Source organism: Mustela putorius, unplaced genomic scaffold (genome assembly GCF_011764305.1).
Source record: "Mustela putorius furo isolate JIRA1106 unplaced genomic scaffold, ASM1176430v1.1 tig00000083_pilon_pilon_pilon, whole genome shotgun sequence".
NCBI classification, from domain to species: Eukaryota; Metazoa; Chordata; class Mammalia; order Carnivora; family Mustelidae; genus Mustela; species Mustela putorius.
This window is the reverse complement of record NW_025421273.1, coordinates 9399952-9415000: the sequence shown is the minus strand read 5'-3', so window position 1 is coordinate 9415000 and position 15049 is coordinate 9399952. Positions and strand designations below refer to the sequence as shown.

At 35.6% G+C, this 15049-nt stretch overlaps 1 protein-coding gene across 4 annotated transcripts in view; it reads left to right on the top strand.

The window, feature by feature from the left end:
* Positions 1-15049, top strand: part of INPP4B (inositol polyphosphate-4-phosphatase type II B) — an 830315-nt gene that overhangs the window by 423274 nt on the left and 391992 nt on the right. For 3 of the 4 annotated variants that reach the window (XM_004768442.3, XM_004768440.3, XM_004768443.3), the window contains one exon: positions 6540-6605. The exons of the other annotated variant lie outside the window; for it this stretch is intronic. The gene's annotated coding sequence lies outside the window, so the exon portion shown is untranslated. The remainder of the gene's footprint in view (positions 1-6539; positions 6606-15049) is intronic. 4 annotated transcript variants of the gene reach the window in all.

Genomic DNA, 15049 nt, shown 5'->3' with positions numbered 1-15049 from the left:
TAGATGAAATATTGTCAGTCATTGTTTTAATGGTTATTTCCTTGAGTACTAATGAGGTTGAACGTTTTCCATATGTTCGTTAATGACTTGTTTCTTCATTGTGAGGTATCCGTTGGTGTTTTGGTATTCAGTATATATATAAAATGGATTTTGGTGCATTGCATTTGTTGCAAATAATTTTTTTTTTTAATGTAGGGAAATTTTTTTGCATAGTTCAATCTACCAAGCATTTTCTTTTTAATTTCTTTTGCCACTTACAAGCTTCAGAAGTACAACTGATTTCTTCAAAAGGGCATATAATCAATTCCATTTTTATTTATTTTTTATATTGTATTTTATTTGTATTTAATGCCATGGTATATCTGGAATTTATACCTCTATCTAATGGGACATATTTGATTTTATTCCAAAAAGTTAGACAAATTACATCAACATTATGAAAAAAATCCTTCCCTTCTCATTAATTTGTGGTGTTCATTTTATCACACACACTGATGTTAGGTTTCCATAATATATGCATCCATAGAATCCAATGCCCATCTGTCTCAATTTCTACCATAATGAAAATACTTCTTAGTTTCTTTACATCAAACTTTCTGAGGACAAGAATTGGGGTTCCTTTAAGAGACATAGATCTTGGTATATGATTGGAATTAAATATTTGTTGAATGAAAGCATAAAATAGGATGTTTCTGGAATTACCTGTATTTTCAAAGTAATTTGTACATAATTTCTAAGCCAGTTCTACCTGCGTTAAATGTATCACAACAATGTATTTAATCAGGAGAGCAAAACCTCCCTTTAGTATTCAAGTTCAGAATTTTTGTTATGATCCATGACTCTTTTTCATATGAACTTTAGAAAGTTTTAATAGGCTCCAAAATTATTCCCATTAGAATTTTGATTGGAATTATGCTAAAAATATAAATTAGTTTGGAAATAAGTGGTATTTATCTTGTAAATACTTTCCTATTCATGCATTTGTTATAGTTTCGTATTTCTCTTTACAGCTTTTTATAATTTTCTTTACCTAATTATTCATAAGTAGCTTATTAATTTTGCTATTACTGTGGTAGTGATTCAAGATCACCAATGCTATTGGGAGTTGCATTCATTTATTTTGAAAATTTATTTTCTGTTTATTGCTATGATATGGAAAGTCATTGTTACAAATTCACCTCACATCCTAAGACTTTTATTGAGTCACTTTATTAATTTTAATAGAATGTTTTGTAGTTTTTTAGTTAATATGGAGATCATGTTGAGAATAATCTCATTGTCAGCTAAATTTTACTTTGTCTTTACAATAAGGGATGGGAATTGGGAAACTAAAATAAGATTTTTGAAAACCTGCTTTTGAAGGTAGAATTAAATTTCACATCTATTCTAGAGACAGTTATTATAGATCCTAATGCTATGTATATCATATATAAGGCAAGCTTTTTTTTTTTTTAGATGTTTTTGAGATTTAATATCAGAGCATTGCATAGCTGTATTGTAATCTGGAAGACTCATGTTTGGATAGAACAGTGTATTGAAAATATTCTCAAATATTTAATTTTCTGCATTGGTACTAATTAGTGGTTATATTCTACGTGTATTTAGATATTTGGACTATTAGTCCCAATTCATACCACAAGCCATGCACAAAAAGCTAGGAAAGCAAAAGCAGGTAAGTCAATATAAAGGGTTGAACTTCTAGGTCAACAAAATCAGTAGGTTACACGTTGTACATGCCTATATTGATTTAATGAAACCTCGGAGAAATCTCCTTTTTATTCCCCACAGGCCCACTTTTCCTCTAAAATATCTCTGAAATCTATCACTCCCTATCCTTATCACCACTGCTTTAAATTACGTTTTGATCATCTCCTGCTAAAGCTTTGTAATAGCCTCCAAATTAACCTCTCTAATGTCTTCTTCCTCCAGGCTCCATTTCTCACGGCTACTCACTATTCCATCTGAAACACAACCTTGATCATCTTGTTTCTTGCGTGAAATCTTTATAGCTTCAGGGAGCCTAGATAGCTCAGTCAGTTAAGCCACGACTGGGTTTCAGTTCAGGTGATCTTGTGGTTACCGGATCAAGCCCTGCGTCCAGCACCGTGGTCATGGGAACTCTGCTTGGGCTTCTCTCCCTCTCCCTCTGCCCCTCCCACCCCCACACTCACTCATTCTCTCTCTAAAATGAGTAAATAATCTTTAAGAAAAAAAAATACTTTCGGTGTCTCGTGGAAAGCAACGTCTAATCCTTAACATGGTCTACACTGCCTTCCAAAATAGGCAGCCTGGTCTAGTTGTTATGAGAATGAGTCCTAGAACCAAAGGCTTGGGTTGAAGACAGGTTCTGCTTCTGTTAGCTGTCTGGCCTTATCTAAATATTTACAACGGTCTATACACCGGGTAGCTTTTATTTATATTATATGGTTTCTCCTTCATTTCCTGTACTTACCTCCTGACGGCTTTGCAGTTACCCAAGGGCATTTTGCAGTTTTGTTTCTCTGTTTGTTTTTTAACTGCTGGATCTTTCCAGGGATGAATGTGTGAGTTTTTCAGAACTGATGAGGACCTTCATATCAAACAACTTTCTGACAGACACAGCATGCTCTTCCCCTGATCTTTTCCCAACTCCATTCCACTCAGCTCCTGCCTTTGGCCTAATAGCCCCAATCCTCTCTCTGAGGGGAGATCTTCCCCTGGACTCACCCAGACTGTCTGGAAACAACAAAAAGGCACCTCAAGTCCAGCTTTCTTTCATGGGGCAATATAGAAAAGGCAAATAACAAGCTTTGAATTAACATACATGCCTGTCACACCAGGGCACTGGGGTAGAAGGAGGCAGGATATGATCGATGAAAATATCATTCAGGGCCACAAACGGAATGGATAGAGGAACCAAAGAAGGCACTAATTTTGATAACATAAGGTGGAGCCCAATAAAGTCTAGTCCAATTGTTTTTTTAAGATTTTATTTACTTATCTGTCAGAAAGAAAGTACAAGAGTGCACCCAGGCATGGGAGAGGGAAAAGGAGAGGGAGAAGCAGGCTCCCTGCTGAACAAGGAGCCCAAAACGGGACCCAGTCTCAGGACCCTGGGATCATGACCTGAACCAAAGGCAGATACTTAACTCACTAGTCACTTAGGCATCCATATTCTAATTTTTTTTAATATTCCATATTTTAATTCTAATCAGTAATGTTTAATCCAACTTAATATCCAGAAATTGTTCAAAATAAAGTTTTACATTTTCAACTTAAAAGATAAACTTTTATGACCTAATTAAGGCTTAATGATCTACTTGATCATGTTTTGTGAAGGTGTTGGTAAGTTCTTAAATAAGGCTTTTGATTGGCATTAACTCTGTGGGATGTTTGTTTAAAGTGACCACACACTTTGGTGGGTTTGGGTAAATACTGGTTCTTGCTACATGATGAAAGTTGATAAAGTACAGCACCATAAGGGAGACAAAATGAGTCTGAAAGACTCAGGCTTACCTAATACGGTTGGTCCTTCTGCATCATAAACTTATTCTTTGGACTTGCACAATTATCCGGTTTATATTTGATATATTTCATCATCACTATGTGAGGTGTTGCCCTTTCTCTGCGTGCTCTATGCATATTTTTTAAAGTTATTTCAAGGGCTTGTTTAGACACTGTGGGTCATATGAGAGTACACTGACCTCTGTACATCCACATTGCAAGGTAGACTCATTACCTCTGCAGATGTAATGACACCTCAAAGTATCAAGAGGTGTGTAGTCTATTTAAATGATAAGAGCAAGACACTGTTGGGGTGCCTGGGTGGCTCAGTGGGTTAAGCCTCTGCCTTCAGCTCAGGTCGTGATCTCAGGGTCCTGGGATCGAGCCCCGCATCAGGCTCTCTGCTCAGCAGGAAGCCTGCTTCTCCCCCTCTCTCTCTGCCTGCCTCTCTACCTACTTGTGATCTCTCTCTCTCTCCGTCAAATAAATAAATAAAATCTTAAAAAAAAAAAAAAAGAAAAGAGAAAGACACTATCATCCACAGTATGTACAACAGAGAACAATGCTTAGTCTTGGGTGGATTAAAAGAAAGGTAAGAGAATGAATTACAGTTTTGTTCAAGTGTTAGAATAAAACAACTACCTCATACACCTAGCAGCAATGACTAATTACACCAAAGCACTTTATGCAAAGTCTACCTGAATAAAGCTAACTATAGCAAACTTAAGACTTTTCCACATAATTGGTAAATTATTTTTATCTTCTGTGTTTAAAACTCAATTGATGGTTTTCATTTTCTTTTTTAATTGTGTTATGTTAGTCACCATAAAATACATCATTAGTTTTTTATGCAGTGTTCCAAGATTCATTGTTTATGTACAACAACCAGTGCTCCATGCAATTCATTTTCTTTAGTAGCAACTGAATGACTAGCTTCATGCTTTCTCCTGTTCTGAAACTATTTTTTCAAACACTTACTTTGAAAGCAATTCTGGTTCTATCAGGCTAAAAAAAAATTAGATATCTTAAGAAAAAGCATGATAAAGTGTTTTATTTTCCCCAAAGTAAGTGTACCTGGTGTGATTTAACTCTGTAGTTAACTCTGTGGTTTTCAGCCCCATATTAAAAACAATTTAGAGAGGCTCCTGGGTGGCTCAGTTGGTTAAGCATCTGTCTTTGGCTCAGGTCATGATCCCAGAATCCTGGGATCCAGCCCTGCATCAGGCTTCCTGCTGGGCAGTGTAGCCTGCTTCTCCCTCCACCCCTGCTTGTGTTCTCTCTCTCACTCACTCTCTCTCTCTCAAATAAACAAATTAATAAAAAAAATTTTGGATTTTATCTATTTATTTGTCAGAAAGAGAGAGAGAGAGAGCAGCAGGCAGAGGGAGAAGCAGATTCCCTGCTGAGCAGGGAGTCCAATGCGGGACTCAATCCCAGGAGTCCGGGATCATGACCTGAGCCAAAAGCAGACACTTAACTAACTGAGCCTCCCAGGCATCCCAAATTAATAAAATCTTAAAAAAATAAAAATAAACAAAAATTAAAACCATTTAGAATGGTGAGAGATATATGAGAACATGAGAAAATCTTATGTCACATTTGCATTATTGACAAGGCTGAAGGAAAGTTTGTTTTGAATAAAGTATAGTGGTTAAAGAACAATTTAATAATAAAACTTATTGTTATTACTCTTTTTTTGACAGATAAAATGAAATCTTGGTAATTAATAATACATTTATAATTTGAAAATTATTCCTGATAATAAAATAAGAAAAAAGAACCACGTTGCATTTCTTGGTACACTTACTGAATGACAGATAACTATAAATATTTTGATAAACAACATGACATAATTGGTAAAATATAAAAAATGCGCAGTCTCTGGAGCCAGATCATAGGTTCAAATTTAAATACTGACACTTAAACTAGTCATGGGACTTTGATTGAGTTAACTCACCTTTCTTTGCCAATTTCTCTGTCCATGAAATGTGGGTCATAATAGTACCTACCTTACAGGGTGTTATGTGAGGGGTTGGGGGGAGGAGTCCCCAAGACCACCTTCAGGCTTGATGATTTGCTAGAAGAACTCCCAAGATTCAGATAAACCATTAACTCCCAGCCGTGATTTATTGCAGAGAAAGGAAACAGATTATGATCAGCAAAGGGGAAGCAAAGTCCCTCTGCTAACTTCCAGGTGTTCCTTCCCAGTGGAATCCCATGGGTATGAGCTTCATTCTCCCAGAGACAATGTGTGACGAACTGTGTGGCATGTGGTCTGTCAGGGAAGAAGCTCAGCCAAGCTTTGATCACTAGAGTTTTAATGGGGGTCAGTCATGTAGTTTCATGAGGGGTCAGTCACTAAGCATGGAGCACCCTATGACTAACCTCAGCTACTCAGGCTTTAGCCTCCCCTTCCCCCAAAGGAAAACAGGTGTTCACTGTAAATGTATCTGGTCAAACTGAAAGAACAGAGGCCAAGGCACAGGCATACAAAAACTCTCTTATCAAGCCGGCTATTTCAAGAGCTCAGAGGTTATCTTCCAGGACCTGGCGAAAGGCCAATCTTGTAGATAGGCTTTTCATTGGAATGTGCAGTGCATTGGAACGTGCATTGAGTAACTTGGGCCTGCTGTGTTAACCCTTGCCTCACCAGTGGTGATGAGGAATAGATGAATTAATACACGCAACCTAGAACAGCACCTGGTTTGTGTAAGCAAATAAATAAGGGTCAGCTATAATTCTTCCCCATAGGGTGGTTGGGTTATGGACATTGGGAAAGGTATGGGCTATGGTGAGTGCTGTGAAATGTGTAAGCCTGCTGATTCACAGACCTGTACCCCTGGGGCAAATAATACATTATATGTTAATAAAAATAATTTTAAAAAGAAGAATATAAATAAGAAATAGCTATATCCCATGATTTTGTGATGGTAAGTCTTCAAGTTTGGAATGATGGGTATTAGGAACATATGAAATATTTTAGCTAGGTCTGCATTAGTAAGAGAAGTTCCCAGTGAAACACCACGATCTAACATTTTGTCCTTTGTCCTTTACAGAGCTCTAAAGTTAGCAAAGCAATAATCGAATAGCAGAGCAATTTGAGGAATACAACAGTAAAGCAGGTACAAGAACGATTCTCAGTAATTAATTAACATAATACTCATTTAGATTGATGAATAATTCAATCTTAGAGTTTTTACATTTTAAATATTTTACAAAATATTTTACAAAATTGCTAGTTTTACAAAAATGCTACTTTGGTGTCTTAGAATATGTGTGACTGTATGTTATAGATGGCTGACCATATCCTGAAGAGGAATTGATTTCTAGGTATAGACTAAATTAATCTTGAGAGTTTCAGGGAGGCCAGGCCTAGATAGAAATGTGAAGGAATTAAGTAATAATAATATTTTTTATTAAATTAACACATTCATTAAAGGCCTGTTATATGCAAACACAACAAATAATTGGTGATTTTATAGAATTGAACAAAACAGCATGGTCCATTGCTGCTCTTAAGGTGCTTACAGTCTTGTGGAAGTGACATGAAATAAATAAGCACATATCAACGTATGAATAAAAACTGTGATAAGTGCTATGAAGAGAAATAGCAGTTTGTGGGAGAAAGTACTAAAAGACAAGGAGGGAATCTATTGTAAACTGGTTAAACAGAGAGACTTTCTCTGGAAAATAATATATTTTTTTTTTAGATTTTATTTATTCATTTGATAGAGATCACAAGTAGGCAGAGAAGAAGGCAGAGAGAAGAGGAAACAGGCAGAGAGAGAGGGGGATGTGGGGCTCGATCCCAGTACCTTGGGATCATGACCTGAGTCGAAGGCAGAGGCTTTACATTAGACAGAGTTTCCAAAGGTTCTTTCTTGGAAATATGTATTTTAAAAAGTTCTTTATACATCTGAGGCTGGCCTGCCTTTTAGGTAATTTGAACTATTCAGTGGCTATGCACATTAAATTATAATAGATAATTTACTAATTTGCTAGAATCTAGATAATTCAAGCTAGAAGAAAAAAATCTGTTTTGCTTCAGTGGTTTAGGTTTTTCAGACAGAAGATTTTTCTTGACCTGAATTATATGGTTAATTGTTTCAAATCCTGATTATAATTTTCATGTGAAAATAATATGGAGTAAGGTCTTACTAAAGAATTCTCTTTAGCAGTATTAGTAATATTTGTTCTCTTAAATCAGGCAAAGGAAAACCATAAAAACGTGTTTGCATCTCAGCTGCTGGGAACCTTATTCCTTTCCATTGAAAATATCCTATTCACCTTGATTTGTTCTCATAATTTAAAAAAGTCTTGGGTGCCTGGGTAGCTCAGTGGGTTAAGCCTCTCTTCTCGGCTCAGGTCATGATGCCCTGGATTGGGCTCTCTGCTCAGCGGGGAGCCTGCTTCCCCCCATCCCACCTGCCTCTCTGCCTACTTGTGACCTCTCTTTCTCTCTGTCAGATAAATAAATAAAATCTTAAAAAAAAAAAAAAGAAGCTTAAAATGAGGAAAAAAAAGAAACTTAAAATGAGGAAAATGACTTGGGGTACTGCTTACATTAGCACCTAAGAACGACTTGATTTTGTATAAAGTGGGGAGATTTTGTATTTATAATAATAAAAGTGTCAAGGAACCAGAATATTAGAGTTAACCTACACTTATTCCAGAAGAGAGGTGCTGAGAAGCATCCGCATTGGAAAGGGCATTGACTTTTTTAAGATCAATTCAGCATTTTTCATTTCAGTTAACTTAAGACAATAATTTCAGTTATTCTTAAGACAATAAGAAAAATACATGAAGAATTCCCTAGAATTTTGTAACTTAGAACAAAAAGCCTTGTTTCATTCCCAGAAAGACAAGAGACAGCTGTCCTTTAATTACTGCTCTCGCCATTCGCTTTTTACTAGAGATGTCTCAAATTTGGAATCTAATTAGAAATCTTAATTGAAATAGCAAGGGAAAGAAAGAGAAAGAGAAAAAGAAAAAGAAAAAAAAGAAAAAGATCAACATGAAAACATGACAGTAGGGATAAAAATAGAAATTGATAATATTTTAGCCAGATGGAATGAGTCGGCCGCTGGGGAACACGTTATCTGGCATGAAACTGAACTTGCTGTTTTCTCTTTCAGGAGGAATTTTCCCAACCAAATGACTAGTCTTTTCATCTTTATCAATTGTAATTTCTAGGAACTATATAGTGCTCAGTGCAAAAACAATGTTTTTAAAGTTTTGAAGCCTGAGTTGAATCCCTGTTCCCTAACTTATTCCCTGTCTGACCTTGGACACATTTTCTAACCATGTGCAATCTCAGTTTAGCCATCTCTAAAATGGAATTTTAAATCCCATGCAACATGGTTTCTGTCTTAGTTGTCTTTTGACTTATACACTGAACAGTATATAGTAGCAGATCTAGATATATTAAGTTCTAGAAAGGAAAGAAATAAGAGAAAGAAGTAATAGGAAACAAAACTAAATTTGAGAATACATAAAATAATATCTAGCACAGAAGAATGCAAATACAAAACAGTCAGAAAATACTTGTTGATTCTGTATCCTGGAGACAAAGACTCAAAAGTAGATTCATAAATCCCTTTACTCAAACTTTTTTTTTTTTATAGATACATTGGATTCTGCTCATCAGATTGTAAAGCCCAATATAAAAGCATAGTGGCATATAATTCTGAATTATAGCACTTTGCATGCTGTTAGACATGATAGTTGCTTGATTAATATTGGTTTAATTGAATAAAACAGTGAATTAACAGTGCCAGGAAGAGCATAACCTTCATTGTCCTATTTCCTGGTTTACAAACACCATATCTAACATCCTAAGCAAAAGCAGTTGTCCTCCCTATGAATGATTTAATTCAGTGATAATGCCCCCACTTCCTGCTGCTTCTCCATGCATTCTGCTCCGATCAGATTAGCCAACTTCCTGTTGTTTATGCATATTCTATATCTGTAGCTTTTTGTCTTTGCTTTCATCAACTTTTTCAATGTTTCCTTCTTTTGTGTCTTTTGTTCTGACTTTTTTCTTTAACTGCTCTTCTCTTTTCCTTCCCTTTTATCTATCCCTACATTTTTGATGCACAAATCTCTCAAAGTCCAATTAAGTATCATCTCTGAAGCAGTCTCAGGTATTTCCTGAGATAACTATCTTAGTCCCCTTTTGTTTGTTTGTTTGTTTTCAGGCAGTGTCCCTTATTCCCCATCTGTGGAAAGTAACATGGACATGGAGTCAGTGAAACTCAACTGTGTATGTTAATGGCTCTTTTCTTCCATCCTCTACTTTGTTCTGTTTTCTTTTACTAATAAACTCACCAAAGGAGTGAACCTCTGCCAAGGTTACTGTTTGCTTCCACATTGGTATCTGTATTACTGCTGAGATGAATTTAGGCCATGAGTACTGGGCTACAGTCACATCAGCTGTCTGAGTTTGGTTATAAAATTTGCTATGTAGAAACAATGTTGTCTGCAAATAGCATTATTCATTTTCAATCTGTATGTCTTATAATTCTTTTCCTTGACTTATTGCATTAGTTGACCGAATGAAATTGAAGACAACACTGGAAAGTATTAAAAAAAAGGGGGGAAGTCTGACCTTATTCCTGATCTTAGCAGAAAAGTGTTGAGTCTTTTATAATTCATTTCTATTGATAGCTGTAGGATTTTTATAGATCCCCTTATTGGGTTAAAGTACTTTCCTTCTATTCCTATATTGCTGAGAGTTTTTTATCATAGAATTCTATTTTATGCGCGTTGAATTTCCTCAAGTATTTTTTTTCTGTATCTTTGGGATGATCAAATGTTTTTCTTTTTTATTTTTTTGATACAATGAATTGCATTAATAGAGTTTTGAATGTTAACATAGTTTTGCATTCCTGGAAAAAACCCTCTGTATGCTGGTTTGTCCTGGGGGGGGAAAAAACTTTTTATATACTATTGATTATATTTGTTATAGCTAAGATTTTGTTGATAATTTTTGTGTAAGTTCATGACATATCGGTCCATATTTTTCTTTTCTTATAGCATCTTTACTTTTCTGTCAAGATAATGCTGACCTCATAAAATGAGTTGGGAAGTATTCTCCATTTTCTATTTTCTCAAAGAGCTTGAGATTAGATTTGAGAGTTTGAGTGTAGATTTGTTAGTATTCTTCAAATCTTCAGTACAGTTCACCAGGAATGCCATATAACCTGGAGTTTTATTTATAGTATTTAAATATAAATTCAATTTCTGTAATAGGTACAGGACCATTCAGGTTATCTATTTTTTCGTGGGTGAAATTTTGTAATTTTCATTCAAGAAATTGTTCACTTTCATCTGTTATCTTTTTAAATCTTCACATTCTTCAGGATAGTTCTCTTTATTATTATTTTAAGGTCAATGATCTATAATGATGTCCCCTCTTCTATTCCAATATTGTAATTTATAGCATGTTTTAATCTTGGTCCATCTGTCTAGAGTTTATCAATTTTATTTATCTTTTCAAAGAACCAGATTTTGGTTTCATTGATTTTCTCAATTGTTTTAATTTTCAATCACATTGATTTCTGCTTTTGTTTTTATTATTCTCTTTCTTTTGCTTGCTTTGAGTTTAATATACTCCTTTTTGTTTCCTAGAATGACATTTTAGATCATAGATTTAAGACTTTTCTAATGTTAGCATTCTAAGTTTCTGCCAGTACCACTTCAGTTGCATCCCACGAATTTTGATTATTTGTATTTTCACAATTACTTCTGTGACTTTCTCTTTGGCCCAGTGGTTACATAGAACTGTATTGCTTAATTCTCAAACATTTGAGTTTTCCAGATACCTTTTTGTTATTGTATTTTAGTCTAGGACCATTGTGTTCTGAAAACATGATTACATGATTTCAATTTTTTAAAAAAACTGTCCCAGTTTTATGGCCTATGCCAAGAAATGGGGACTGCCTTCAGGTCAAAAGCACAAGAAAAGTGAAAAATTCACCCTCATATGGTTTACTGCTCCATGATTTAGCTTCCTTTCACAATTTTCCTGCTTTTGTTTATTTTTAAAATCCTTAGGTAGCTTGCTTTTTGTGTTTACTTCTAATCAGTGGAGAATACAGTGTTTTGTTGCATTGGGCCATCTTTGCTAGAAATGGAATGCCCAAAAACTTTGCATATATTATATTAATTTATTTAATTATCTCTGCAATTAATTAGGTAGGTATCACGATTTTACCAATTTATGTTGAGAAAACTAAGGGATAGTATGGTTAAGGACATTGCCCAATGTCCCAGAGTAAGTGGCAGAGACTCAACATTCTGGATCCATAATAGGTTACTTTTTTCTTTTCTCTTCTTTTTTTTTTTTCCCTTAAGATTTATTTATTTATTTTAGAGAGAGAAAGTGTGTGAGCTCAGGGAAGGAAAGAGGAGAGAGAGAGAGAGAGAGAATCCAATCAGATTCCCCTCTGAGCACTGAGCCCGACACAGGGTTCTATCCCAGGATCCTGAAATCATCACCTAAGCTGAAATCAAGAGTCATATGTTCAACGCCTGAGCAGCCCAGTAGCCCCCCAAATAGGTTTCTTTACCACAATGCTGTACAACCTCTCTCATGACAAATTACTGTAACAGTAAGTGACATGTGAGAGGGATTCAGATACCAGATACCAGACTAACAGTTAATTTATAAAAGAAAGACCACAGAACAATAACAAGAAATAGTCAAGCAAAGACACATTTGCTAACTTTTCAGACAAAGGATAAAGGGTAAGGAAATTCTCAAGCGTATTTTACTAAAGGGAAAAGAGCCAGGAAATGTTAAGTGCTAAAATATGTGTGGGAGTAGAGGGGTGGGGAAGTGTGGAAATGGGACAGAGGGTTAGAAGCAGGAGGGAGAAAAAGATGTGGAGGTAGGTATTTTGTTGGTTACTCTACTGAAAGTCTTGAAACCAGTACTTTGGCAAAGACAATATAAAAAGAAACTTGTCTATTTACACACTGTATGCTATATAGAAGATGCTCAATAAATGCATATCCTATGAATTCATGATTGTGGTATTTACTTTCCTTACTTCTTATACATGGGATCAAAGCAATCCTAGAAGTTGTAGGGCTTCAGTCTGAGACTGAGAAGATGGGAGAGGTAGAAGGAAAGTTTATACATGTTTTATTCAGTATTCAGGCATAAATTAATGACATACTTTTCACATAAAATTTGAGTTTGGATATCATATTGTCTTAGTGGCAATCTTTAATATACTCGAGCTGATTACAAAAGATTAACCCACATTACAAAGGGGATTTGTCAAATCAATCCATGATTTCCTTAAGTCCCATGAGATTCACTAGAGAAATGTTAGAAGAATTTGCAGGTGGAATAATGGCTTGAACCTTACTGCTCAGGCTCATTTTTTTTATAATATTCTGTCCAACTCAGGTTTAGCAACTGAGTTCTCTTTTTTTTTCTTTTTTCATTACATATTGTTTGCTCTTAATTTCATTGTAGTGCAGTTTTATTGAGTAAACATTTTAATGTAGAATGTGTGACTTTGTGCATATTGGAGAGTAAGGGGCCTGCTTGCAGTGAAAGACCTGAGACTCATTATCTTTATGCAGTAGGCAGTACGAATGAGAAAACTTAGTTCTACTGTATCATGTTCTTTGTAGATAACCTCAGGCACTCTGTGAACTTCTCTGGAGAGCTGAAGTGAAATTATAATTATCACATATATACGTTTATTCTTGTCTGTTATAAAAAGCAGAAGATAAAATTTTAATTAAATTTAGCATCTGTCTTACTTTGAAATTTCAAATTTCAAAAGAAAATAAGCAACTAATTATCAGAAACTATAGATAATTTAGTCAATACTAATTGGAACTTGAAATGTATCCTCATAAGGAATTCAGTCAGTTCTGTGAATTAATAACGTCTGATGTCTACATTAGAAATGTCCTGCGGATATAATCAAAGTTTCAGTTTTAGTCTTGCTTGAGCACAGGGTGCTTAACTGGCCTTGGGTGTTTGGATGCAACAGTGCGCATAAGGATTTGAGATATTTGATGTTACCAAGGCACACTTCCTCGGAGTCCTCTTCTTCAGTACAGGTGAAAAAAAAAAAAAATCAACTTCTAGCCAAATTAAAATTCTTTCTGTATATCTCTGCTTCTTAAGATAGGCTTGAGATGGGCTGCTAGGAGTCATTATATTTGGAATATACGTTTGTTGAATAAACGTATCAGGGGAGGGGTACCTGGGTGGCTCAGTCCATTAAGTGTCTGCCTTCGGCTCAGGTCATGATTCCAGGGTGCTGGGATCGAGTCCCCGTCAGGCTCCCTTCTCCCTCTCCCACTCCCTCTGCTTGTTCTCTCTCTCTCTTTCTCTCTGTCAAATAAATAAATAAATAAATAAATAAATAAAGTACCAGGGGGAAAAACCTGTCAGACAATAAACGCCTATCCTTTATTTAGTTTTCCAGATCACAGAGAAGGACACTAAAAATACCCAAACATCTAGTGAACTGCTGTATAGCCCTCTTGTATTATTTCTTTAAACCTTTGCTGGGTGATAGCAAATTTTTAAAAGTGTCTTTGGGGCTTAAGACCAGGTTTTACAACTTTTTGTTAAGTAAGCAAAATCCAATACATCGCGTGAGGTATTTATAGAAGAAAAAGTTCCTGTGAGATTTCTGTCTTTTCTGGAATATCCAATGAAAGTTCCTTTCCTTTGTATAACAAGTGAGAAGCACAAGAGTGTCACACCCTGAAGAAAAAGGTAAAAAGCTCAGAACAAAAGACTTTGTCTCTAATCCTAGCACTAACTAGCTGGGCCCCTGGAGCTGTCCTACCTCATTTCTAGGTCTGAGTGTTCCCATTCCTTAAATGAGACAACCACTGGTTTCTTGAAGTCTCCTCAATGTTATATTCTATGACAACACTTGATTATAATATTTTAGAGTGATGATGGGAAGGTATATGTAACCAACCTGTTGCAAAGAGATGAATGAAATCAAATCAAGCATGTTTTGATGTCTACACTTTGCAGTTCTTCAGGATGCTTTCATTGTTATGATGGACCCAGCAAAATCTAACAAATTAAATGGCAGACTATCTACATTTCCAAAGTTGGTCCAAGTGCTCCCCCTCAGAACATCAGGTCACTGTTAAAAATCTATGTAAAATATGGTGCAGATCTGGCGTGATGCTGAGTTCTCAGGACTAAAGGGGACTTGCCACAAGGATTAGCCGAGCCTCGCTCTTCTGCATTAAATACAGTGGACACCAACATTGTTCTTATCTTAATTTGAGACAAATGAGCAACAACAGATTGACCTTGATTCTCTGCATTGCTGCTTTGTATTCTGTCTTTTGGAACATCAAAATTTTGCTAGTTTTAGTGAGTATTCATTTAATATACATTTGACTCAGCAATATTTCTTGACTGAGACTGCAGTCTCCAAAAGGGAGCCCCATGATTCAAACACACAAAAGAAGAAAATGTTACCCCTTTGTTAAGTAACCAAAATGGTGGATCTGGAGAATTGGATATGTTCAAACCCTTAGAGCTTTACTTAGAGCTTCAATTATT